The 24,587-nt window shown below is 46.2% G+C and overlaps 1 long non-coding RNA gene across 8 annotated transcripts in view; it reads right to left on the bottom strand.

Moving 5' to 3' along the window:
• The window catches only part of LOC137855580 (uncharacterized), a 64,750-nt gene extending 41,937 nt beyond the window's left edge, over positions 1 to 22,813 (bottom strand). Inside the window, exon 1 of one of the 8 annotated variants that reach the window (XR_011095809.1) lies at positions 22,426 to 22,813. This is a non-coding gene — a long non-coding RNA (uncharacterized lncRNA). Of the gene's footprint in view, positions 1 to 13,335; positions 13,402 to 14,059; positions 14,177 to 22,425 lie in introns of those variants that run through there. The other 7 variants (XR_011095812.1, XR_011095813.1, XR_011095808.1 and 4 more) reach the window with 7 other exon arrangements.
• Between the last annotated feature and the right edge of the window lie 1,774 nt (positions 22,814 to 24,587).

Here is a 24,587-nt window from a genome sequence, read left to right as displayed (position 1 = left end):
AAAGAAAGTATAGCTGAACACACTCCTATAGGTTGATTTGTTGCTTTAAATAATGTCACTAACATCCAGATATCAATGTGATGGTGAAAAAAAAAAAAAAAAAAAAAGTTCACATTGAGCTAGATTCAATTACAGACCTAGAAATTGAAATTAAGTCTGATGCTACATGCTTAATTCATGTTTGTGTGACTGAGAAAGAGAGTATCTGGTTTACCTTGAATTTCCTGCCCTAGTATGGTGAAAACATGACCCATTATATTAATTAAAAAATAGTTTTAAAATGTAGCTTAAGTCATATCACACTGGCAGGAAAAGACAAACACTTTTTGTTCTCAGACTGTTATAGGATATAAGGGAAGCTGCTCAACATCTTTTCCCTTGATTCCTGGGTATATCTCACAATTCCCATTGTGGAATCGAAATAAATAAATAAATGAAATGAAATAATAAAATAAAATAAAATAAAATAAAATAAAATAAAATAAAATAAAATAAAATAAAATAAAATAAAATAAAATAAAATAAAATAAAATAAAATAAAATAAAATAAAATTCACAATTAGTAACCAAAGATTCTTCTTTAATTAAAAAATTAAGCATTTGTCCCTCAAAACCCATAATCATCTTCCAACCACACTGATTGAAACTGATGCATATTGGCAATTATCACGTGTGTTATTCATGTCTATACATTGCTCTGTGTTACCTCGTTTGGGTGCTACACCCAGTATGGTACGTTAGAGTTTAATACCCCAAAATGCCATATCATATCAGTGGAATTTAAACCAGCACACATTTGACTACTGATTTCACATATGGGGCTGGGACTAACTTTTCTCCTAATATGGTGATGGCACAGGCACTATTTAAATGATTCCTGAGCCTTGTAAATATACACCAGATGTATCTTTTGTAAATGTTACATTTTTCAACATCTCAGCATTTGTGAATAGTTGAAAGCTATGCCAGCCATGCTTTAATGGGGCACAGAAGCGTGCTGCATTCAAAGAAATGGCACACCATTGCAATAGTCAAAATTACAAGCGCTGTCAAAAGCGACATTTTCACTTTATTGATTAGCACCAGGTAATGCAGTGCTCTGCATCACACACTCATATGGGCCATTTTCAGATGATGTTTCTGTGCACAAGGGTGCACAGAGGGACCTGGAACTGGATTTGCAGGGGCACACGCTGGGGGAGGAGGAGGGCAGAGGTCTGGAGACCTGAACGTGCCCCTGTGGACACAACAGACGGCCCAAGGTGAGGTGGGAAGGGCTTCAGGGACTGCTGATCCCAGGGTCTTTGGTCACCAGCACACCTTTCCTGCTAGCACTGGTGCTGTATGATGCTACAATATGATTTTCTGTGTCTCAGGCTCCTGCTGCTTGGTCCTCAGCACAGGGAGAGACATCTCCCATAAGAGATGCAGCACAGGTTGCATTCATTTTGGCTGTAAGAAGCATTCATCCTCTGGGCTTTTCTAGATCCTTTTATTCCCCCAAACTCTTCCTGCCTTTCCTGTGTTGCTGCAGAAATCTAGTCAGAGATCCGGGAGCAGGTGTGTGGCAGGTAATGGGAAACATCCACTCCTCCCTTTCCAGCTCCCGGCACTTGACATGCCCATCGCCACATCCCAACTGCAGCCATGGCCTCCCCGACAGCACCAGGCAGGCAGTAAAAAGAGCCATCAGAAAAGAAACCAGCACATTTGTCTGAAAACCCACTTCTCTCCTTTGCAAGATTTGCACCCAAGCTGTACCACAAATAAGAAGGAAGGCCTCTACAGTGTTGCATGGTTCCTATTATTCGAAAGGCAGAGTGCTTTTTCCTAGGTGAATTTCGTGCTGGATTTGCGCCACGCACCTCGGTCCAGCAAATCAGCTAAAAATCAGAGCTAGGTGACACATGACAATAAACTTAGAGGGAATGGACTAGCTGTAATGCCCCACTACAAGTATTATTTCCAAGTTCACAGGCTTGCAAATTAAAATGTCCCTGGATCACTGCCATAAAAAAGAACATTAAAAATCAGGGGAAGAGGTCTGGGCATCTGTTAGAAGCATCTAATATATACCAAATGTGTATGCTGAGCTTCTTAGATATATGCATTGCTGAAATATAGCCTACAAGTAATGTAAAAGCAGAAATATTTTAATTGTATTTTTCCATTTGATATTCAAATGAAAAAAAATATATCTTATTAAACACAACACTTGGCTTTGCTATTTTAATAAAAAATAAGTTGTTGAGGAAAAGAAAAGCAAAACTACTGATTCCTTTCCTTATGATGATCAAATGAGCCTTTCATGTTTGTATCTTATACTTCACTTTTTAGCATTTTGAGGCAAATAGCAGATATCAAAACTTAGTAAATAATCAAAGACTTACTCAGTTTTTCCAAACTGTCATGCTGCTTATCTTGTAATAACTGATCTCTTAGGTAGCATAAGCTATTTAATTGCTACTGAAGATTATTTGAATGAAAAAGAGACGACACTCTCCCTTACCCCTCAAAAAGACAAAACTATATTCTTCAAAAAGACACATGCCAGCAGATAGATTCTGATCTCTTATACACACACACAAGTGCAATTGCTAATTTTACAAGATTTGATAGGAGCTGTGGATCTGAGATTACACCCTGTCCTCCTGACTGCACATTCCACATGGAAAATGGCTTAATTTGGAAATAAAATTTGTTGCTGATAAATCAGGACTCCATAGTCTCTGGGTATCAGAATAACCAAACCTATTAAAGGGTTTTAAAAAGCAGCTAAGTATGCACAGCAACTGTATTTTAAAGGGACTTTTTACAGTGTTTGGCAAAGTGCGTATTCATGTATCCCCCCTGACATGATAGACTGTAATGGCTTCGGTCTGTCATGTCAACCATCTGCATATTAAACAGTCCCTAAGTACACATTGACACAGCAGACCCTAATAGCTCTGAAGCCGTAACAATCTATTGAGTCAATAATATGCATGTTAAAGAGCATCTCATGTACTTCCATCAATATCTTTTATCTTTTACTTAATTTGTATCTTCTTTTTATATTTATAGCCAGAGTTAAGGTTTTAGGAACCTTTATCCTTAACGTGCTGCCGCAGATGTGAAACATGTGGCACAGAGAGGCAGATGCAGTAGCAAAATCCTTCCCTAGGATCTGGGCCAGATCTTAAAATGACGACTGTAATATTTTTACACTGGCAAAGTGCATTCTTCCTCCTGTTCCAGATAAGGTGGAAATATCCTCTCAATTCTGCTGGGCCTGATTCGGTGTCGGTGAAAACCATGGGAAAGATTCCCAGTGATTTCACAGGCTTTGGATGGAGCCCAGTGTGATGCTACTCATTTCCTATTACACATTTCCTTCTAATTAAATGAAATAGGTCACAAGGGGAAAATGAAACAAAAGACAAATGTATTTACTTACAGTAATATCAACCCCAAAAAAGACAATCAGAAACAAGAGAAAAGATAACACAAAATACGCTGTCTCTTCATTAACTTGAAATTACATCTGGTACCATAGTCTTAATTCATTCCAGTGTGATCCTGAGATCTTTTATGCTGTGGAAGAGGGAGACTGTTATTTAAGCATAAGAAAATGGTGAGTTAATTTCCTTTGTCTAAATAACCACTAAGAAAAAAAAGCTTAATTTGCTTTTCCTCAACTTTACATCACTGAAGCATGCTACGTTCCTCGTACTCTGAGCACACAACTTCCCCACCTTCCTCCTCTCCTCTTGCTTTCTGTAAGCATCACAATTTGGCTCACACTTTTAACAGTGAATCCAAAGTGCAGTTTGTGTTTCCAAAAGGCAGAACCAGGGCCAGGGAGGCCACTTGACCCTATCAGCAGATCTTACTGGCCTGAATTCCCCGCTCCTTTCCACTAATTTGACACCAACATGTCTTTGAAGCACAAATGGATTTATTCCAGCATATCCTTGATTAACTCTCACACCAGTGAGAGCAGAAATGTGGTACTCTCCCTGTTGCTTTCTGGAAGTGTACAGGAAATTCTCCCTCTGTCTTGTGCCTTTTCATGTCCCCAGGCACACCAGACCAGATCATCTACTTCTGTGCCTCACTTCAGGACAGCATGCCCTAATCGCTTCCTGGCCTGCTATTCACTCACATGCCAAGAGCTGATGGCACCTGCCCTCTATTAATTCCTCAGCAACTTTCTTGCTGTTCCCAGCAGGCTTTCCTTCCCAACACAACAGCAGGGAAGTCAATCAGACGCCCACGTGCATGCCAAGGGATCTGCCCAACGATGGGGCTGGTCCTCAGAGTAGTACAGGCACTTCATCCAACATGCCACAGTGCGTTATCAGGACAGGACTTTGAAAGCAATGGGTAACCATCATTTATTATTTGAGCTCATCCACTGAAGATCTAACAAGTAGATTTAGTTTGGAGATTATTTTTTTTTTCTAAATGAAAAAAGCTGTTGAAAAACTCAAAGCAAATGCACAAAAGCTGAAAGATCTGTCATTAAAAAAAAAAAAAAAAAAAAAAAAAAAGATAAAAGCAAAACTCACTGGAAGTCCTGCTATCTGCATTCCCAGTACTTCCTTTAGACAGCCCAAGCAGAGCTCTGTAAGGGCTCATTCCTGAGGGAAACTGTTCTCTGCCAGCTCCTTTGTGCAATGACGCAAGTCATCACCAAAGCATAGATGAAGGGCACTCCTCTCTCTGCAGCATTACAGGTACAGCTTTGCCTATTTTAGGAAAATGTGTCCTCCCTGGCCTTGCTGCAGGAGCTCTCCTTTGCTGTTCTAGCTAGTCAACACTGGTATTTGCTGTGTAAATGTGAGGAAAAGGGTCAAAGTCCTCTAGCAGCCCAACAATCAAGACCAGTCCAGCCCTAAAAGTAAGAATGTCACACAGCAATGATAGGGCAGCTCTGAATCATATACATGACACCTGCCTGCTGATCTGGCTCTTCTATTTTCACTTAAATAGCTGCACAGGCTTACCAGAATTACCAGGCAGTGGAAAAGAAGGACAAGAGAAGGAGGACTGCTGGCCACACAGCCAGAAAGAGTCCTTTAATGGAAATCCTCATCACTGAAGATGACGGGGTTGGGTAATGCTCACTCAAGGCTATGAGCACTTCCAGGAATTGTTCCACTGATTTATGAGGAGAGGTCACCCAGTCCAACCACACATTAGAGCAACTGATGTCTGTCACAATGTGAAAGATTCATCAGCTTCTGTCATCAAATGAGACTGATAGCCTGATATCTAAGGGCAATAAAGAGAAACTGACTGAAAGAAATGGGGTTCCATAGGTGTGGTGTTCCATGTCACCCAAGAAACCACCTGGTGTATATTGCAAATACAAGGTGGGTACTCAAAGAGTGATGGCTTTTCATATTGGGAAAGTGAGAAGCTTCTTGCTTCCTCCCATACCACATCCAGCTGCCACCAAGACTACCCAAACCTGGCCTGGTCCTGAGCCCACCAAAGTCAATGGAAAGATGCCCAAGGACTTCAGTGAAGAAGGCTCCATATCCTCAGGCAAATGTGGGAGAGAGAGATTTGGGCAGGGCTATGATTTCACTGTCTGTGTGCATAGGATGTCTCCTTTCCCACACGGAGGAACGTTGGCCACCCTTCCCACTTTTTTGGTTCTCAGTGTTCAACACTGCACCTGGAGTTATCTCCCATTTACCAGTGAGCTGATTTAAGTGTCTGACTCAGTCACATATGTTTGGCTCACTTATCCAGAGTAAGATTTGGCCTACTAGCTGTGAAAACAGCTTATATCACATGTGCTGCAAAGCCTAGCCAGAACAGGCTGAATAAAGGATGAAGTTTAATCATGGAAATGTTGACCTACAAATAGAGAACAAAATGTTAAACCACATGGTATAGGGTGCTGCACACCCCAAATATCAAGGAGAGGAAAGAAGAATTGAACACATTTGGAAAGTAAAGCTTACTGTTTTGGTTTTATTTTTTTCTTTTTTTTTCTTTTTCTTTCTGCAGATTCGGAGAGTCAGACCCACACTGTTCCCGCTCGCGATGACACCCTGGCATCCGAAGAACAACATGACACCCACCACAAAATGCTGCTGTTGGCTGGCGCTGTCTAAAGTGGTGAGGTTTCGTGAGGGAGGTGAGACTGCCAAAGGAAGGCAAGTGGGGGTGTCACAGTGAGTGGGACCCGGCCACCAGCGTGACTCTAGTCTATGGGACCTGTGAAAACTGGAGATAGGTAAACATGACGGAGATAAATGTCCCCTTTATCCCGTGTCCTTGAAAACAGTCTGTGGGTTACCTCTAATGGCTGGGGAGAGGGGGGGTCTTTGTAATTATTTTCACACCACCTTTCATCTGGAATTTTCTCACCTTTGTAGGTTTCACACAAGGAAGGGTAGCTTTTTTGGCAGAGAACCCGTTTCCATTTTTAATCACAGCCATCACACAAACAGTTCATCTCACAGGATGTGAAAACTTTCTCATAGGCTTTATTTAACATAATTTGGTGGGTTGAAAAAGACAAAGAAGAATTTTTAAATCAACTATTGTCTTGCTTTCAATACCTCGCCCGCTTTGTCTTTAGGTACCCTGCGTTTTAAACAAACGTAGTTAACAGCAGCCGGCCAGACCTTACTGACTGACAACTGTTTCTTTACAGGATTTCTATGTGCCAAGGAGCTGGACAGTAATATCCATTTGGTATTCATGGAAAGTACTTGCAGAACAATAATGACAATAATTGCTTCTGATTCTTGTGTTTACAACACTGCCAAAGTATCATTAGAGCCTTATTTATAGATAATAATGCTTATTAATCACACATATTTGAATTTTGGAATGTATTAGATTAATATTCTTTTGTAACTTGGTTCTGTACTAATGCTATGAAAAGCAGTTTCTGAACGCAGCCCACTGGAAGTGCTTGCCTCCGAAGAGTAAAATCATCCAAACCATCTGCAGGTAAGGACAAAGGGCACACCTCTTCCTTAGCAGGCAAACACCAGGACTGCAAACACGATTCCCCAAAGCAGCTCCTTCGGACTAATTCTGGGGACAAACTCCTGAAAAAAAACACTGTGAAAGGTGTGATAGTAATGTCACACTTGAGCTTGCTTTTTGATGCCCTATGAAACAGTATGCTTTGAACAGCTTTAAAAAGAAACTACTTTTTCTATCATCTCCTCCTCGAACAGTCTACTCTACCCTATGGGCAAGTTTAGGGTTCGTGATCCTGGACCTTAGGATTTGTGATCAATCATGAGGTTGGTAGCGAGAAATATAGTACAAAAATCACTCCTAATTTTGGTTATTAAATAATTCCAGCTTTTATATATCAACGTCTGCTGCGATTCAATAACGTGATAGAATGAAAATGGATTTTTAAAAATGACAGTTACAACAAGCAAAAATGTCACCCAAATCTCAATATCAACTGCCATATATTCATATTCTCCTTTGTCTCCTTGTAGCCCATTACAATGCTGAAAAATACACCAAAGCAACTGCAGTACCAAACTCCTCAATTTTTGGTGTGTGGCCAGCTCCATAAATTTGCATTTAAACAAATAAAATCCAGAACAGTGTAGTATGTCTTTTTTTTTTTCTTTTTTTTTTTTTTTTCTCTCCCTGAGATGGTTCTTCAAGCAAATTTAAAGAGGCTCTGTCAGTTTAGGGATCACATTTCTGTCTGCTTTTTTTCTTTTTACCCACCCCTGATGTAACTTAACTACTACAAACGCGAGAAATTAGAGAAACTGTTCTTTTCTCTTTCTGTATGTTATTCTGTGTGCCCGTTTTGTGCTTTTTATGGCTCTCTGTGTGGCGTCAGTGCAACCTGTCCCTCAGTGTCACAGTCCCCATTGTCTCCAGGGATCTTTTACACAGCCACAGTGGCAGAAAAAGAAATAATAATTAAAATGCAGAAGCCTTACGTTGAGAAGAACACTTGTGGCTTGCTGCAGCTCCTGCAAACTGTTCCCAGTTTATATATTTTACTGGACTGGATTACCGAGCGAGAGTGTCCCTTTAAAATGCCTTTCACCTATTAATATGCTAGTGTGCTTTGCTTACTGTTTTTTATAAAATGCGAGCGTTGAGGTTTCCCAGGGACTTCAAGCCTATCAAGACAGTCGGTTCTCTGCAAAGCCCAATCATTTCTAGACAAAGCAAAGATTTAAAAAAAAAAAGAAAAAAAAAAAAAAGAAAAAAAAAAAAGAAAAAAAGAAAAAGCTCAAAGCATGGTTTGGGATGAAACCAAAGAGCAAAGTTCGAGCCACAGTTTGGAAAGGGGCCCGGCCCTGACAGGTTTGACCAGCAAAGGCCTTTGCCCAGGAGCAGGACAAAGAAGGGCACGGCTCACAAACAGGGGATGTGATTTTACTAATTTTACTAATTTTAGGGATTTTGCTGGGACGAGAGACTCATTTACGTTGTTTCACCCCCAACTTGCAGACAAAGCAGTGAGTGCCCAGAGGCCCAGCGCTGGGTGTGTGCAGAGGAGGCTTTGGACTGGGCCCATTTCCTGCTTTCTGCTCAACACCCTCCAGCCAAAACTGACCACAAAAATGGTCATGCTGTACCGAGGGGACTTGCGCCAATATTTGCTCATTTGTTTCAGTTCTCTTAATTCTCCTGTTCTGAATATGGGCCCATAAAGCCAGGTAGAGGCCGCCTGCTGCCTGATTTACCAATGAAGAGGGGCCGTTGGCACCTTGTAACCTCTCCAACTGTTGGCAGCCCCTCCAAATGTTAGGAATATTTTCCTCAAGTTTCAGTGTGCCATAGTGCAGGAAGCTGTCCCTCAAAAAGACCTGTAAAATTTGCATGTGATTATTTCCTAAAGCTAGTGAGAAATACGTGGCAACGTTTAGTACTAACATCCTTAATTTCCAAAAGTCAAAACATCAACACGTAAAATCATAATTCCCCCTATGTAGATTCCAGTCTTCTTATTTTCTTAATTGAGTAATGAACAATAATTTCTATTATTGATGTCTTTTTTTTTTTCAGGGTGGTTGTGGTTTAATCGTTTCTCCTACCTCTGTGAAACGAAAGGCAAAGCAAACAGTTATCACATGGGAAAAGGTAGGTTTGTGATTTATATCCGTAGGGCTGACGCTAAACCTATATGAAGATAAAACACGAACATTTTACCATTTTTTTTTAAGTCAGAAGTACAGGAAGTCAGATTTTTATATCCACATTTGACTTTCTCAAGAAAAGTGGCCCGTCTTTTTTGAAGATACTGAGTTTTTACAATTCTCACTGAAGTCAAACTAAGCTGAAAATGCCCTACGCCTATTGACAAAAAGGCCCCTCTCCTGCAGTAGGTATCCCATTCTTGTGCCTGCATAAACTCCCAGTTTGAAAGCGCTGGCCTTCCTGCACAAAATAAGTAGACGAACCTACAAATACCACTCACATAACCCAGCAATTTTAGCACTCAAGTAAGTGTATGCAAAATCAGACCTCCAGCAAATCCCAAGCAATGAACAGCAAAAACACCTTCCTAGTGTTAAGTGGGGTTGATACCAGTTACATTTTGGATTTGTAGACATGGGATATGATAACCAAGATGGAAAAGTTTTGACTAACTTGTTCACTAACAGGGTCTCAGCGGTCACAAAACATTCAAAATCTACATTCAACTGAAAAAGATCTAATCAGAGAGAGAGAGAACAACAGAGGTAGAGAGAAAACAACAGAGAGAATTTCAAGATCATCTTTTTGTTGTATATTTTTATTTGCTATATTTTTCACTAGAACAATATTATCCTGTTTGTATTTAGCATTGGTTTTATTGTCAAATAGTTATTCTTTCTGCTACCAAATTGCATGATTATTGTGTATTTATCCCTCCAGATACGTAACATGAGCATTTCTCTTGCTTATTTTTATATCATTTATAGCCACTAAAATTTGGGATTTGTAGCTCCACATCGTCTTCACAGAACTGTAAGACACAAGCAGGAATAAAAATAAAAACATACCTTCTCATCAAGTATTCTTCTAAGCAAAAGGAGAAAAATTAATCTTTGTATATTTCTAAATAGTCCTGTAGGAGTCATATACTTTTACTATGTGCTATATATTGTACAGTTTCTTCCTCTGTTATGACATGTCTGATTACTTTAAAAAAAAAAACTTTCAAAAACATTAAGGCACAAACCTTTGTATGGAGTACTTTTAGTATGCTTTTTATTCTGACAAGATTAATAATTATCCCATAAGCATGACACAGTTTTAAAATGTTGTTCCTAGTATGAGTTAGCATTGTTCATATACGTATAGATGTGGAAAGAAAGGTTATTTCACAGCAGAGAAATGTATATTTAAACAAAGAGTGGTAAAAGTGTTTTAAAAGGATTTTTTTTTCTCGTCACTATTATACTGAATTTAAAATAACTATAGTGAGTTTCAGAAGTGAATTGGCCATTTATAACAAAAATGGAAGCTACTGAAATTAATGGGAAGTCATTTGGGGAAGTATATCAAATGCCCCAGGGCTTCAGGCAAAAGTGGTGAGAAAGAGATCTGCCATGTGGAGGGTGACAAGTGTGTTACCTCCCCCTCGGTCACCAACTTTTGCCCTCTTCCGTGGCACCTGTGACTAACTCCTGCTGGGAAACAGGCTACAGACTACCCAGGCTTTTGCTCTCCTTCAACAAGACAGTTCCTAGGTGCTTATAGTTCTCATGACAGCCGTAGCACTTGCCAGAAGGTGTCATTTCCCTCTTCACTAAACTCATACACATCCAGTGCTTTCCACTGGTGCAAACACACTTTTTTTTTTTTTTTTTTTTTTTTTCCCCTAGCTGTTCCAAATGCCCACTCATATGTATCCTATGTATTGTATGTATCAACTCGAATTATTGCTGGCTTGGTTCACTGAAGCCAGAGCCAAAGTAGGTAGGGTGTAAACCGTAGGTTTCTTCAGCATAAGTGCAAGGTCAGCCTAGCCCTGAGCCCAGCAGAATTCTCATTGACACCAGAAACATGCAAAAATAATCCCTCTGTTTCTATTAAGGTCCAAAGGAGTTGCACCAGGAAGAGGACTGAGGGCCAGATTCTGTGCTTTTCAGTGAGACAAAACACCAGGTGTCTTCAGTGAACACGGCAAGTAGGATTTGGCCCAACTGAAGGAACACGGCTGGCTCCCAGAGGCTAAGCTGTACCTGCTCGCTTGGGTTGGAGCAGGGCAATGAAATCCAGGAGTCGATAGACCTCATATTAGGGAAAGGACTGAGGGCTGCACCTTCTTCCCACTGAAACCAATGGCAAGGCAGCCAGTGGCACCTCAATTTCGCCTGCGCTGAAGTGCGGGATTCAACTCTGCTACACTCTACTAACTTCTCTTGCAGGAGTAATTTTTCAGTAATGCAAAGTCAAATGCCACAGGGCTCACTTTTTACAACATCAGGCTGAATTGTATAAACTCCCATTCTAAATTTAAAGTCTTATTGCATTACTTGAGTTCATACTTTTCATAAATGTCCCGTTGTGGTACGGTTTCACTATGTTTAAAACACATGCAGGTATTATGGGCTGTATCACTTCATTTCATCTCATTAATCAGCTACTTAAAAATGTTTTCCTTGCAGTGCAGTAGAAAATGAAACAAATGTTCTTTTTTATCATTTCCCAAATTAAATTTATATTCCATAATGACCGTATTTCATGTGCAAAATAACAAAATATGCTTACATACCTGACTTCACTTCTTTAGTGAATTGCTTCATTTGTAAAATGGTGCATATAAAATTGGAATCTAAAATGAATTACTTGTTTTTTCTTGCTATGAAACCTTGTTTAAGTTCATAGCAATTTTAAATATGATACATTTAAAATATTAATATTTCCCATATATTATTCACTGACTTTCAGGTTTCATCTCAAGTTAGAGGCACTTCATATTTCAAAGGAAGAACTGTTCTTTTTTTTTTTTCAGTACTAATGTTCTATTAATTCACTTTGTAATATCACTCTAGTTCAGACAAATGAAATTGCACTAAATTGCTTATGCCAAGAATCATGCTAAAGTTGTTGGCATTATATAAAATTCCATTTTCCATTATTATTTTATAAGTTTGGTTTTGTTTTTTGCTTTCCTTTTTTTTTTTTTAATCTCAGTATCATCTTTTAGGTATAATTCACAGCCCTGTTTAGTTTGTTCTAGGACAAATATATATGCACAAATATTTTTATGCTGAGGTGGGGGTGTAAGTAGGTATTTACAGTAAAGTCTGTAACTTAGGTGATTTTTTACAAGGAACTAAATGCAAACTCCAAGAAAACAACCTTTACAGATTTTCCTTTATGAATATTTTTTTTTTACTTTTTGTAGTTTTATCTTCCAGCATGTATATCATCACACACGTGTATATACACGCACGTACACACACATATCCATTTATGAAAAATAAATTTGTGTGCGCGTAGAGATACTTGAAATGTCTCATATGCATATTATACAACATATGCCATTCATGTAATCACTTTATATTTATATATACATAAATAAAATCCATTTTATATACATAAATAAAATATGTGAAGGTATTCCTTAAAGGAGCTACAAAGGCCTAAATGTAGGTGGATTCTTCATCACATCCAAAGAATGAAAAGACAGGGGATATAAAACAGAATCTTTTTATATGACCATGTATCTTTTATAATCTCTCCATAAAGTCCACATGGCTACTTAACTATTTCCAGAGATGTGAACGAAAGTTATAGCTGGACAGGCTGAAAACCTTTAATACATAAAGCAGCATATAATCCTATGAAATGCTTTTCAGGAGTGAAATAATTACAAAACGCTGGAGCAAGAGTGGCAAACAGCAGTAAAATCACCTGTGAATAGATGTAAAAAGCTATAAATATACTTCAGTATTTGTATTGTCGACTTTCCCTGACTTCCATCAAAATCAGATGTTCAGGAGTTAGAAATCCAACTCCAAGGAATGCAGATTAATACTTATATTAATATATAGCCTGTGCCTTAAAGTTTAAGTTTGTAATATTGTTAGTAAGGCATCCTCTTTTTTAATGCTGATATTTGTTCCCTTTGCAATTAAAAAAAAAAAAATCTGAAAATTTGACCCAACTCTTTTTAAAAAAATAACTTGCCAAATGACTGATGCAAATCCTTGTCACTTGTGAATACAATGAAATTATACTCAGAAGAGTGAACGACAGGAGAGCCTCCTGCTCAGAAGCAGAAAAGAATGCCCTGTTCCTCTGCAGTCCTCAAACGCCAGGATTTTGCAATATGAATTAGACCTCAAATGCAAATTAACCTCCGAAGGGGGAGAAAAAAAAAAAATCAGAGAGACATACCGAGTCAAACGCTCCTTTTTCTGCCTATCTCGTCCGCAATGTTAAAATAGGCTAAACAAAACAAGTGCACATCAAGATAGAGCCAATTAAGGCGAAGAAAGCGGGGAGGGGAGGGTGGGGAGGCAGCCACCTTCCTGAACACATGGGGAGTGGGAGCGCATTATCCCACGATGAGCCATCCCTACCTTCGGAGGGTTTCAAAGGCAGACAACTGGGGGAAATTGGAACCAGCTTGGATTTTGGTGATCCGCTTGCACCCGGGATGCGGGGCGGGTGGGGGGGGGAGAGGGTCGGTCTGGGAGGGGGCGGAATGAAAAGAGGTGTGGGGGGGGGGGGGATCAAGGGTGCCTCGTGGTGTGCAAGGGGATGGTGATTTTTTTAATTATTATTTTTTAGGGGAGGGGAGAGGGGGGAGAGGCAGCGGCGGGGTGAGCGGGTCCCCCTACTGCTGGCGCGGAGGAGGGCGGAGGGGAGCCCGATCCCCCCCTAAAAAAAGGGGGGATTTGGGGGGGCACCGGGCAGCCCTGAAGGGGCGAGGAGGGATGCGGAGGGGCCACCGTGCGGTGCCGGCGGTGGGCAAAGGAAGGCGCTGCCCCTATCCCGGGTGCAGGGGGGATGTTTCGGGGTGCTGCCCCCCCATCCTTCATTCTCCCCCCCCCACAACATCCCTCCCCGGACCCGCGCAGCCCCCCCGCGTCCCCCCCATCCCTGCCGGCTGCCTCACCGCTCCCGGCGGCTCCCCGCTTGGAAATGGAGACCGGCAACTCTCGCCAGGGCTCGCCAGCATCCCACGGTCCTGAGGAAGGAGTTTGGGGCGGCGGGGCGGGGGGGGGGGGGGTAGAGGAAGGTTGGGGGGTTTCGGGGACTTGCGGGGGGAGGGGGGGGGTTGAGAGTGACGGTGAGGCGAGGAGGAGGAGGAAGGAGGAAGGCTGGGAAGAAGGGGGTGGGGGGAGACGGAGCTCCTGAAATGGAGCCAGCCCGAACGGGAGCCGATGCTGGAGCAGGGGCTGCGTCATTTCGGGGCTGGGAGAGGGCGAGCCCCCCCACCCCCCCGCTCCGGCGGGGCGCTGCGAGGCCGCCCCCCCCCCCCCTCACACGCATACATCCCCCCCTCCGCAAGCCCCCGGAGCCGGGACGGGGCACGAAACCCCCCCGCAAGGGGCAGGAGCGGTGCCGAGCGGTGCCAGGGGCAGCGAGGGGCGCACGGGGGGGCGCAGGGCAGGGGGCAGGAGCGGCCACGGTCACGCGTGGGGGCATTTCACGGGAGGGGGGGGGGTGTCGCCGTGCCACATTTCAGGGGTCCCCGGGAGGGCAGGGGCGAGGAGGAATGATCGGCATGTCTGAAACGCGCAGCCCTTCAAAGAGTTTCAGCTGGGCGAGTGGCAACGCCTTCTGCCCCTTCCACGTTTCCAAGCGCAGTAAGGGGGAGGAGGAGGGGGAAAAAAAAAATTCGTTCTTTTTCCCTTTTTTTTTTTTCTGCGCCGGACAGTGGGGTTCTTTGAGCGTACTGTAATGTCCCGCAATTACAAACAAACTTTCCTTCTGCAGAGAGGAAGTAGCTGAGACTGAGGATCTGAAGCTAAGCGAGTTGCCAGCGGCTACCCAGGCCTCGGCTGACCCTCGCCGAGGGGCAGGGGCCGTGGTGGCACAGCCCTGGGTGCGGGGGCTGCGGGTGCTGTGTGCTGCACACCCCAGGGAAAACCTGGCAACCTCTTCCCTTCTTTCACCTGTGCCCCTGGTCCACGTTTCCCTCTGAAATTCATCCTCCCAAAGGCTTTCTAAGTCTTTGGACATTCATGTCCATCTAGTGTTTTCTTTTATTATTATTTATCTCCCCACCAACCCCGTGAGAAGCCAAGCTGCTCTGAGCAGGGCTGAGATCGCAGGTGCTGTGATGGAGGCCCATGGTGAGCACCACTAAAAAGCAAGAGCAAAGAGTCCCCAGGCCATGTTATGGCACTGGCACAGCACCATGGCCCGGCCTCGTACAGCACCTGCCACAGCAAAGGTGGCATAGCCAAATATTGACCATCCTCATTACTGCAACGTGTGTATAGGTGTTAGCTTAGTTCATGGCTCTGCGTGTGCGTGTGTGAAATATGTGTGCACACACACACGTGTACACATCTGTGTATATGTATACATGCAGTAGCGAGGGGCCTGTTAACCCGAGCAGTGTTTTCTCTCCTCCAGATAGATGCGTAATGCACACACACAGTGGTGATACCTGAGCTGTTTGGGGGTGGGGATGCATAATATCTTATAAATTTGAAGTTTTTATCAGGCAGAGCAGATTACTTTAAGCGTTCAATTTCTCAGCGATCCAATTTTATTAGGATTTACTATCATTTGTGCTGCGCATCCCTGGGGAAATAATGCTTTGATTAATGTAATCCTGGGCTGGGATCCGCCACATGCCCCTCTCCCAAGAGAAGGGCCCTGTTTGACAAACAAAAACAGAGCAGCAACTCTTGCAATCTGCACTCACCTTTAGAAAGCCCACAGACACGCACACACGCAAAATGCAGCCACCTCCTCCCCCTAGCCCAAACACAATAGCAGCATTTCAAAACAATGTGCGCTTATTCATTTGCACACAATGCCTCTGATTCAGTGTGGGCTGTACAGTCCAGCCCTCAGCTGCACGGAGCCAGCCCAAAAAGGATACCGCTCTGTTCCCCACTGAGGAGCTGAAGCATCTCCGGGAAGCTCAATGCCTCTCTCTGTGTTTCAGGCTCTCCTTGGGCTCCCAACATTTTCTGCCTCTTTGTTTCCCACTGCAGGCCTTGCTGCAAACTGATTTCAAGGCTGCTCGTGCAACCCACCAGCCCCCAGAAGCTGTCCCCGAGGCCCTTTGGCACGTACCTGGGGGTACAAACCCCTCCCTGAGTGGGCCTGGTAAGTGGGTGCCAGCCAGACACCCCACTCAGCACCCCCTGCTACGCAGGGACCCCAGGAAACAGCCCCCAGCAGAAAGCGTCACTGCACGCTTTTTGACAGGGAATTGAAGGGACTATTCCTCCCCCTTTTGGGGGTCGCTTGGTTGCCACCAGCTTTGTTCCCAGCCACCAGCACCCATATTTTGCTTGAGACAAATCCTGGCAGCAAGAAGGAGTTTATAGGGATAAAGGTGCCCAGATGTTTTCCCTGTCCTCTGTCCACCAGGTGAAGTGGCCGGTGCATATCCATCCCTCTTCCTCCCCAAATCTCTCAAAAACACTATTTTAAGGCTTATTTTCTTCCCTCCTCAACACCAGTGCGCCAGAGGAGGACACCCAGTGACAAAGGAGGGCCCTGGCCGCACTTGGGCCACTTTCTTCCAAGTCTGGCTTGATAAATCCAGGAGGAGGGAGGGACCTGCGGGGCTGGAGATGAGGAGGGATGCGTTTTGAGCCGGGGTGAGCAATGAGATGCTGCTGCCTCCTGCGCGTCCCCGCTGCCCCCCGGTGCGGTGACTCAGCGGTTACGGAGAGCTGGGGGGGGGAAGAGGAGGGCGCATGGGGGGGTCCCCCCCTTCCTTCCCTCTTTTCTCTCCTGATGAAAAACGATGCAATTACGTTTCTGCATGCTGATCGGGAGAGTTCAAATAACAAGCTTTAAACGCGTTATCAGGCGCTTGTTAAGGGGAAGGACGGAGGGAGGGGGGGTGAAGATAAGGGGGGGTGGGGGGGGGCGAACCCAGCCGTGCGGTGCGTGGCCGTGCCCCGGGTTCGTGCCCCTGCCGGTGGTCGCACAGCGTGTGCACGGCTGTATGTCTGCACGTATATGCTCCAGTGAAAGCCTGCTAGAGGAGGAGGTCGGCTCTTCGGCCTGATTCCTCCCCCCCCCCTCCCCGCACTCTGAAAAGGGTCCCGCTTTAAAGCCAGCCCGACCCCCAGCACACCGGGGCGCAAATCGCTGCCAGGAAAAGTTATTTCCACCCCCTTCCCACTCCCTTTCCCTTTCCCCCTGCGGCCCCGGGGGGCATCGACCCCCATTTCGCATCTCCCTCGCCCTCTCCCCACCGGGTCCCTGCCTCTGCCCACCCCCCCGGCCGACCCCAGCCCTCTCAAAGGCTCGGGGAGCCGGACCGGGGCTGGATGCGGAGGGGGAGGAGGGAAGAAAGGCGAGGACATGATGAATAATGTTAACTTTTGACTGTAGGAGTCATGATAGAGTTGAGCGAAGCTGCGGGGAAATATGTCATTTAATCCCGGGGCTACTGAAGTCCCTTTTATCAAGCATCGTGATGCTGGAATTACCCCGCTGTAGAAGCGGCTGAGTGCTTAAAAGTATCCAGCACCGGGGAAAAAACGCAGAGATGGGGAGGAACTGGTGTAAAATGATCTCACGGACAAACTAACCGCACGACCGTGAAAACCCCAAGCGGATTAAATAAATAAAAATACATGTGCATTAAAAAAAAAAAAAAAAAAAGCACGGTAAAACTGTAGCTGCTGCATTCACGCAAGGAGAACAGACAGCGTGTGCATGTTTGTGTGCAATGCCAAAAAGAGCAGCCTTAAGGTTGACCTGCTGCAATCTGCACTGAGCTCCTCAGACAATAGACAAGTTCAAATGTCAAAAAATCTAATAATAAAAAACAGAGCTGCCAAACTGCACGAACTGTTTTCTGGTGTAGCACAATTATTCACCCTCTTATCCACTAAGAGACTGCCAGTCCTTTTGCGCGTAAAAGAAAATCTATGTAATGCATATGGATCTTTCTTTCTTTCTCTTTTTTTTCTTTCTTTCTTTCATTCTATTTTTTTTTCACGTGTGAAACGCTATTGAGATGGCAAGCACGCAAATCAGAATGATATCATGTCTAATAAAAGCGGGGCTAAGGTTTTCACAGTCTTTTACAAAGGACTCCAACTTGTAAATCCCCTTTTTATGTTGCTACATGCACGATTATTCTTATAAATAAAAATCTACATGTTCAAGGAGCCGGATGGTAACTATACATCCCTATGATTTTAACGTCGGTGGGAGCATTAGGTTTCTATCATATGTAATGCGTCTGCGTTGAGCTCAAGTCAACAGATAGATTGTTCCATTCATTTGGCAACTTTCATTACAGTGCGTGCGAGGTGAGCCCTAAGCACGCCACATTGGGTAATATCGGAATTATGCAGCTGGGAGAGAAAGGACCTCTATTTTAAAACCTAGCCAGCTTTGCATGTGCGGTCCTGTGTTATTGTTCTAATTTATTACAGAACCAGAAACGCTTTGTTACGCTCAAAACAATAAATAAGGTTGGGAGCGAAGCCTTCATAATAAAAGGTATGGACAAATGAGCCGCCTGCCTATTGTGTTTATCGTTATTATTGTAAGCCTTTAAAAGTAATATGTGTGTTTTCCTGTTTTCTCCAGATTGGTTAGTCTAATATCCCTAGTGCAGCTATCAACGTGGTCATAAGAACTCTGAACTACAGCATGGGTAAGCTTGAAAAACACAGAGCAAATCACATTAGCCAAGAATGCCACAGAGCTGGAACCCAGTCAACTCGGCGTTTTCAGCTGACTGCTGGATTATGCACGGCTGTGTTTTACATATAGCACGCTGTATACGGAATATGTCTCGATGGTTAACATTTTCATTTGTAAATGCTAATGAGGCAGTCGGTCTCCGCCGTTATATCAGGAGATACCTGAGCCTTTCCCACCCTGAGTAAACGGCTCCTCAAGACAGTCGCCACGCACTTTCTTTTCCCCACTTCGGTGCCCGTTCCGTTTACACACCCACTTTACAAAGGCGTCCCAAATAGGCTCTTAACGGGGCCACTTGAGGCACAAGCCCCAGAACCGCAGCCGGGACAGCGAGTTGTCGCCGAGCTAACTTGTTGCTCGTTTTAGCGGTGGCTTTGCTGCTCGCGTTGCCCCGAAGTCTTGCTGCTGCTGCCCACCGCGGGCAGAAAGCAGAGGAGCTAACTCGGGGAGGCTTGGGACAAGCAGGAGGGAGAGGAGATTTTGGGAGAGGGGAGCCTCTGAACCTCGAGCCCGGGGCTCTGAACTTTGCTGGGCTCCTCAAACTCCAACCCGCCCGCTCGGAGGCGAGGGAAATGTTCACTAAAAGTGCGGCAAAGCTCCAAAAAGCGACCGCCTTTCTGGTGGGAATTGCGCTCTGGAAATGTGTTTCACCGGGCTGGAATATTGCTCTTGCTTGTTTGGCCAAATGCGGTAGGTGGAAAGTTTTGTCCACGCAAATATCTCGAGCATTTTCCCGCACGGTCAACACACGCTGAGGCTTGACTCCGTTTTCCCAAGGAAGAACCAGCACCACTTTAAATCAAAAGTGGATGTATTCTCGTAGCTCGTTTTCCCTCTTTGCCTACTTTTCTTTCTCTCTGTTTTTTTTTTTGTTTTTTTTTTTTTTTTCTCTTTCTTTCTTTCTTTTTGGGTATGCATTAGGTTTTTAGGCGGGGAGTTCATCTTGCCAGCATCTATCATATTTATGGGCTGTGTGATTTCCAGGGCTCCAATTGGTCTTTCCTTTATGGAGGCGAGGAATCAAACTTTCCCAGCCGCACGGAAACCGCTGGGGCTGCAGCCCGGGGAGGAGGGGGGAACAAAGTGCCCTCGTGTGTGTGTCCCCCGGGACCGTGGGGACATCCCTTCGCAGGTGCCTCTGCTGGTGTTGCAGCCCCGCTGGCCAGCCTGCTCCCCGAAGGGGTGGGGGGAGCGACAGCGACGCGGTTGTCGTTGCTGTCCCCTATCGCGACAGCTGGCAGGGCTTGGGGGGAGACGGAGGGGATTTGGGCCAGAGGGCTGACACTGCGCTTTTGCAAAAGGCCGGAGGGCCGAGCTGTGGTGGGCTAAGCCGTGCCGGCCGTCGATGTGCTTGGTTTTAGCTCGGGTTAACTCCTGCCAGTGTCCCGTCCCGGCTGGCGACAACTTGTGGCCGGGATGGGGGGGCTGGAAGGGGGGCGGCGGGGGCTTCGCCAGTGGGGAAAAGGCGTGAGGGGAGGGAAGGAGGGGCCAGTTGGAGAGGGGGAAAAAAAACGAGAGAGAAAAAAAAAAAAAAAAAAAGAAAAAGCTACTTTTCCAGCTTTAACACTGCAATTAAATATTAAATGATCTTAAAAAATAAATAAATAAAAGAGTCGTTTTATTGCATCTCCAGAGGCTTAAGCGCGTTGTTTGGGAAAAAAAAAAAAAAAAAAAAGAAATAAAAGAAAATAAAAGAAAAAAACCTGCGTGGCACCTCAGGTTGCCCTGAGTTTAATTAGCTGATTTGGCTCCCCCGCAGGCCTCGGCTCCGCTGGAGGCACCGCACCGCCCGGGACACTTTGGGGGCCGCCTGGGAGCCCGCACCCCCTTCCCCACCGCCCCCCTCCCGCCCCGTCGGACCCCTGCTCTCCAGCCTCCAGCATCCCTCCCCCCTGCAAATCTGGGGCTCCCCCAGCCCGGGGCTCCCGGCCACGGGGCTGTGCCCGCGGCAGGAGGGGGCGGCGGTGCCCGGGGGTCCCGAGCATCCCCCGCCGGGCCGTGCCGGGCCGAGCCGTGCCGGGAAGGGCACCCGGGCGCCCCCTGCCGTCCTCCCTCAGCCTCGAAAAAGTTTATTTTGTTCAGCAAGCCGCCTCGTATAAAATTAACGAGAGCCAATAAAATTAGCTTACATGTTTCAACTGTAAAAGTCCAAAACAAAATAAAGCTAGTTTTGGTGAGGCTAAGGAGCTCGGCTTTGGCCGCACTCTCTTTGGCTGAACTAGGGCCCTTTTATCTAAAGCCCAGTGCACAAACATATAGCTTAATGTGACTAGTGTTCTTCCTTTTATTTCTTTCTCTATGGCAACCAATATGTTCTGCTCAGAAATGTTCCCCCATCAAGGAAACAAATGATCTTGAGGGAGCAGCTCTATACGGCATCTGTTCCAATGGAGCACACAGAGTTAACCCCAGTCAAAAGAGACGCCGGGCACGTCAACAAGAAGTGGAAAATGAGCGATTCTTCTCCCCCCCCCAAATTGAAACCTATCCCTCCCTAGTTTTACAAGCCGTTTTATTGATTCGACGATCGACCGTTTGCAAAGAAGTAACTAATTCTAGGAAATCACAATGATCGCCAGCTATTGTGTGCCCAAAAGAGCAGCCACAGAGGGGGGAAAATATATATATATATATATATGTATATTATGCAAATGGGACGGCGAAATGAAAATAAATGAAAGTCGCGTAACGGGATATTGAAGCCTCGGTAAAGTTTGCAGGAGCGGGAGCCGGCCTACTAATTTCAGCCTACATTATTTATCACATTATTTATCGCGCTGACCCCACCGCTAGAAAAGAAAAGAAAAAAAAAAAAAAAAAAAAGAGTTGCGGCTCGTTAGCCTCCACCTCTCAATTAGCCGGAATCGAGGAGGGAAAAGCGGAGCGAGGGGGCAGGAGGGAGAAACAAAGTGCAACCTGCCCTGTAAATCCTCCGGCCCCCTCTCCCCTCGGAGGAGAAGCCGGAGGGATGCCCTGCTTAGTTTTGATTGATTATCCTCTTTCCGACGGACCTGCGCCGCTCCAGCCCGGGATGTTGAGCCCAGCCGGCTGTTCCCTAGCTACAGCGTTAACCCTGTGCGCGCTCCGCACCGCTCCGCACCGCTCCGCACCGCACCGCGCCCGGCCCCCCCCCCGCCCCGCCGCCGCCAGCAGGTGCCCGGCTCCCCGCACCCGGCTCCCCCCCCTCCAGGAGCGGCCCCCTCCTCTGCCCCCGAGCCCCCTTTCCATCCCCAAAAGGTTTTCGAGAGCTTTCTCCCCCCCCCCCCCCGCCCCCTTCCCTCTCCCCTCCATCCCACCCACCCCCTGCCCCGAGCCCCGGCGTTACGATAATTAAGAGTGCCCAGGAAAGTGAAGCAGGGACCCAGAAAAGTCTGAAGAATTGCTTTGCTGCCTCGAGCTTTGGAATGAATCCACGCTTTTTATGTAATATTTCACTAAGGTGGTTTTTGTTGCTGGTGGGATTTTTTTTTTTCTTTTTCCTTTCCCTTTCCCTAAGCCTGTTTCCTTCCAGGCAGTTGCCATGGGTTTCCCTGTCTTGTCCTAGGCTTTTGAAACCCCATATCCAGAAGACTTTAAAGCAAACAAAAGTAGAAGAAAAAAAAAATGTAAAACACTTACCGATCATACTTCCAGGATTTAGAGATTTTTTTTTAATTTTTGATTTTAATAAGGTGACAGGGGGGAAAATCATGTTCTCAACTCCAGCGAAACGATCCATGTTAAGATTTTCCTTTGCACTGACTCCACTAAGCCCCGCTCTCCACTAGTCTATTATTTTCACCAAAATATATGAAAATTTATGCAAATGAAAATCAGCACTAACTGTTCTCCCCTTGTTATACTTTGGATTTTTTTCCAGACAAAACAATCACACTCGGCAAGGGAGGGGGTGGGAAGAGTTGGGGAACTAAGTTTTTTTGTGTGTTTTGTTTTGTTTTTTTTTTTAAATAAAAGACATTACTCCGGTTCGAGCTTTATTTTTTTGTTGTTGTTGTCGCGGTTATGAGGGTGTACATTTTTTTATTATTATTATTTGGGGGGGGGGATTTCTCGGCCCCCCCCCCCTCCTTTTTTATTAAGAAAGTAGATCTGTTTGCAGAGGCGCTATCACGTTTCATCAGGCCACCTGAGACGGCTTTTGAAAGCGTGTACTGTGAAATTCATAGCAGTAATTTAGACAAAATCCTCACTGTATATTAATGAAAGACGGCCCCATGGCACCGTTCCTATCCTCCCCATTCAGTGTAAACAAAACCACGAGACTCGCTCGGTTTTTGAGCCTGATCCAAGCAAAATCGGCTGGAAAGGAAAACATGGGGTTCTGGCACCGACTATTCAAACGTCTGCACCTGGAGATCTCAGATTTATTCAATGAAATCTGTGTTGGATCTTTTATACATATATAAAAAAGGAACCTTTGGAGGACGCATGGGAACAAAAAAATAAAAAAATAAAAAAAAATAATTTAAAAAAAAAAAAAAGGGCTCTGCTTAGGGTTTTAGTTCCCAGAGCCCTTCGGAGCTTGGCTCTGATGGGGATTTTTTTTTTCTTTCCCGAGACCTACCTAAGATGGGATCTCGCCAGCCGGGGCCGGGCTCAGCCCAGCGGGCGCCCGTCGGGGGCTCGCCGGGGCTGGGGAGCGCTGCGGGGGGGGCCCGGAGCTCGGCCCCAAGAGCTCGGGGGGGGGACAGCGGGGTCCGGGGGGGGGATGCCCCGCACCTCGGGAGCGTGTGCGCGGCGGCGCGTCCCCCTGAACGTCCGACTTGTGTTATTGCGCTGGAAATCCCCGAGGAGCGTTCAATTCGCCCTTGTTTTTGTTGCCACTTTCTCTCTCTCTCTCTCTTTTTTTTTTTTTTTTTTTTTTTTTTCCTTTCCCCTCGGTTCACTGAGGTTGCCCGTGTGCGGCAGCATTTCCGCTCGGTCGCATCTCTCCCCCCCCCCCCCCAACCACCACCACCACCACCACCACCCCCTCCCCTTTTCTCTCCGTTCCCCCCGCCCCCCTTAACTCTTTCCGCTGGATGGGAAAAGAGAAATAACCGCGGGGGGTGCGGGCCCGGGGCTTCAGGCCGGCTGCCTGCTGCTCGCCGGGAGAGAACGAGCCCCCCCCCCCCATGACGGCGGGACGGAGGCTGGAGGGGGGGGGCTCGGGACACGGGGGGAGGACAAAAGGAGCGGGGGGAGGCAGAGAGACGGGAGGGGAGGCTGCGCGGAGGCCGTCCCCGGCGCTGCTCGTTGTTAATGAGGACCCCCCCAAAAAAATAAAAATAAATCCCCCCCCCTCGGTGTGTGTGCCCCCCCCTCCCCTCTCTCTCTCTCTCTCTCTGTGCACGAAGAGTTAAGGGGAGGAGGGGAGGGCCGGCTGGAGGGAAGGAGGCGGGGAGGAGGAGGAGGAGGAGGAGGAAGGGGGGGAAGAGGCCGGCGGAGGGAGGCCGGGGAAAAAGGGGGGGGGGGTTGGGGAGGGGGGGGGGGGCGACTTCCAGCCCCGACTGCGCTTTGCCTAAATTAACGGGCAGCCAATCGGAACGGCCGGAAGGGGGCCCGGCGGCCAATGGGGGGCGGCGGCGGGCGAGGGGACGGGGACCGGGGGGCTTTGGAGAGGGGGGGGTCCTCGAGGGGGGGGGGGGGGGCGGCGGGCAGACGGCGGCGGGCGAGGGGACGGGGAGGGCGGAGGGGAGGGGGCGGCGCGGGCACGGCCCGGGAGAGGGAGGGAAGGGAGGGAGGGAGGGGAGGGGAGGGGAAGGGAAGGGAGGGAGGGAAGGGAGGAGGGAGGGAAGGGA

This window comes from Anas acuta, chromosome 1 (assembly GCF_963932015.1).
Source record: "Anas acuta chromosome 1, bAnaAcu1.1, whole genome shotgun sequence".
In the NCBI taxonomy this organism is placed as follows: Eukaryota; Metazoa; Chordata; class Aves; order Anseriformes; family Anatidae; genus Anas; species Anas acuta.
The sequence above is the reverse complement of the archived record's forward strand: the minus strand, read 5'-3'. Positions and strand labels throughout refer to the sequence as shown.